A 3,338-nucleotide genomic window follows, 5' to 3' on the forward strand; every position below is an offset into this window, starting at 1 on the left:
GGGGAGGGGAGGGGACCCACAGTGTCTTCTGGAATCAAGGCAGCTGCTCCTGGACTGGCCAGGCACACCTGTCTGGAAGGCAGAGTCCGACTTCCTCTGGCCAAGCCTCAGTGCATGGATTGGATGCAGCCAGAAAGAAGGGCCCTGGAGTCGGATGGCATGGACTGCCTCGCTGGAGCCTGAGGAGGTGGGACGGGAGCAGGGTCCTGGAGGACTCAGAGAGGAGGGGGCAGGCCCGGCACGGAGAGCACAGGCAAAGCCAGGTCTCCAGGTCAGCCTCATCAGCATGGTTCAGAACGAACCCGGAACCTCCGGCCTCAGCCCATCTCCTCCTCCCCCTTTCTGGAGCCCATCTGAGCGGGGGCTGGTCTGGGACTGAAGTCCGCGGTGTTTCCCAGTGTCCTGGCAAAGGCCCCTCTATTGTGTGTGAGGCCAGGGCAGGGCAGCAGAGGCGGGTCCATAGAGCCCTTTGTCAGCGGCCTCCGCAGCCCTGCTGCCCTTGGCCTAGGCCGTGTCATGGAGACAGGTTGTTCTGCCTCGTTGGTCCTGATGTCACAGCCGGGGGAGGGGCACAGACTGGGGCGGACACTGGTGACCTTCACGATGGACTGAGGGCTGAAATACGGCCTCTTGCTCTCCAGGCTCAGCAAATAACCAATTCATCCAGTCTGTTAACCCTCTGGTCCACGGGCTGCTGAACCCTGAGAGTCCCAGGGTAATAGGATCTTTTTAGGGTCATGCAAGCTTCCATAATGGATCCCGTGGGATTCATAGGCTCCTGTAGGAGGACAGACTCCTAAACACTACAGACTCTGTCGGTAGCTTCCTTCTGGGCCTGTGATGAGGACAGAGTGCACCACTACTCGGAAAACGCAAGGAAGAGTCCTGGAATGTTGCAAATACTCCCTAATGTCAGCTGAGCTGGGGCCCAGGCACACACAGCTAGGAAAGGGGAAGGGGCACAGGATGGCACCTGGAGAGAGCCCAGCTGGGCAAGACCCTCTGATGCTGCATGCCCTATGGCGGTGCCAGCTGCTGCTGTGTCTGGCATTAAGGGCTCTGCTCTGAGCAGCGGGCTTCTTGAGGGGGGTGGGAAGTGGAGAAGCACATAAGAGGGCTCCGGGACTCCAGGCACTTGAGCTAGTCCTAGCCATTTCTGTTGATCCTGTGTGGACCTTGGGCAAGTCACTTAATTTCTCTGGATTGGACTGCTCCCCGCAAGGTCAGCAGCTCGAAACCACCAGCCACTCTGCAGGAGAAAGATGAGGCTCTCTACCCACCCACAGGGGCAGCTCCATCCTTGTCCTATAGGGTCTCCATGAGTCGGATCCACTCGATGCCCGTGAGCTTTTTTTTAATCATTTTTATTAGGGGCTCATACAACTCTTATCACAATCCATACACACATCAATTGTGTAAAACACATTTGTACATTCATTGCCCTCATCATTCTCAAAATATTTCCTCTCCAATTAAGCCCCCAGCATTAGGTCCTCATTTTTACCCTCCCTCCCTGCTCCCCCCTCCCTCATGAGCCCTTGATAATTTATAAATTATTATTTTGTCATATCTTGCCCTGTCCGATGTCTCCCTTCATCCACTTTTCTGTTGTCCGTCCCCCAGGGAGGAGGTCACATATAGTTCCTTGTAATCGGTTCCCTCTTTCCAACCCATTCTCCCTCTACCCTCCCAGTATCACCACTCACACCACTGGTCCTGTAGGGATCATCCACCCTGTATTCCCTGGATTTCCAGTTCCTCTCTGTACCAGTGTACATCCTCTGGTCTTGCAAGGTAGAATTCATATCATGATAGTGGGAGCGGGGAGGAAACATTTAGGAACTAGAGGAAAGTTATATTTTTCATTGTTGCTACATCGCCCCCTGACTGGCTCGTCTCCTCCCCGAGACCCCTCTGCAAGGGGGTCTCCAGTGGCCCGCTAATGGGCTTTGGGTCTCCACTCCGCACTCCCCCCATCATTCATTGGCCATGAGCTTTTGTGGGTGTTTGCTTTCTGCCCTCCCTGCTCCCACCCCAGGGTCACGACAGGCTCTGAAGGCAAGCAGCCTGTGGTCTGAAGTCCTAGCTGTGTGTTTCTGGGAAGGTGTGTCACCTCTCTGAGCCAGTTGTTTCCCTCTGTGCAGCGGGAAGCACTCCTTTGAGGATGGGGCGAGCTGGTGCTCTTCAAGGCAGCATTGGGCAGCAGTCAAAGTCAACGTTTTGGAGCCAGGCTCCCCTGCATCCCTGTCCCGGCTCTGCCACTCAATGGTGGATGGATTAGGCAAGTCTCAGAACCTGAAGATGGCTCACAACTGGGAAACCTACTTAGATAGAATGAGTTCATAGGAGTGGAGCACTTAGAACAGCCCTTGTTCTGAGTGGGACCTGCTGAAGTGTTCACTGTCATTGCCACTGTGGGTTGAAGTTGATGTGATGGCAGTGAGCTCAACTTTCTTTTTGGTTTATCTCTGTTGCAATGGATCACTGCCACAATGCATCGCTACCACCGTTACAGTGTATCGCTATTACCGCCACACTATATCACCACCACTGCTACAGCGTACCACTGGCAAGACATAACACTATCACTGCCACAATGTATCACTACCACTGCCACAATGTATCATCACCACAACGCATCACCATCACTGTTACAACTTATCACTATCACTGGCACAATGTACCACCATCACTGCCACACTGTATCACTATCACTGTTCAGTGCATCGTTATCATTGTCACAATGTATCGCTATCACTGCCACAGTGTACCGCTATAATTGTTACAATGAATCACTGCCACTGCCACAATGTATCGCTATCAATGTTACCATGGATCCTTATCGCTGTTACACTGTGACGATGTGATAACTATTACAATGGAAGGCTCCATCATGGCGAGCAGTTATGATTCGTATTCAGCAGGGAGCCTGGAGAGCACTATGTGTGCGTGCATGTGTCTGAACATGTGTATAAGTACATCTGAGTTGTGCATTTGTACCTGTGTGTGTGAGCTCATGTGTATGAACTTGAGTGTGTGCATGCCTGTGTTTCTTATCCTGTGCATTTGCATTTGAGTGTGTGTCTGAGAGAGTGTGTGTGAGCACGTGTGATACTGCTTCCTGAAAGCAGAGCCTGTGGCCCTGAGTGGAGCCGTGTGCTCAGAATAGCTGCCGCTCCCGGCGGCCTCTCTGGGGACTGGTGTGTAATGAGTGTTTACGGAGCACCCCACCAAGCAGAGATGAGAGGCGCAGCCGAGGAGCATTGAGCGCCAGTGCCAGGCAGCAGCCGGGCGCCCAGCACTATTATATTAATGAGCATCAAGGTGGTGGTTACCAT

This window comes from Echinops telfairi, unplaced genomic scaffold (assembly GCF_000313985.2).
Source record: "Echinops telfairi isolate 266 unplaced genomic scaffold, ASM31398v2 ScPeMD7_7457;HRSCAF=8495, whole genome shotgun sequence".
Classification (NCBI taxonomy): domain Eukaryota; kingdom Metazoa; phylum Chordata; class Mammalia; order Afrosoricida; family Tenrecidae; genus Echinops; species Echinops telfairi.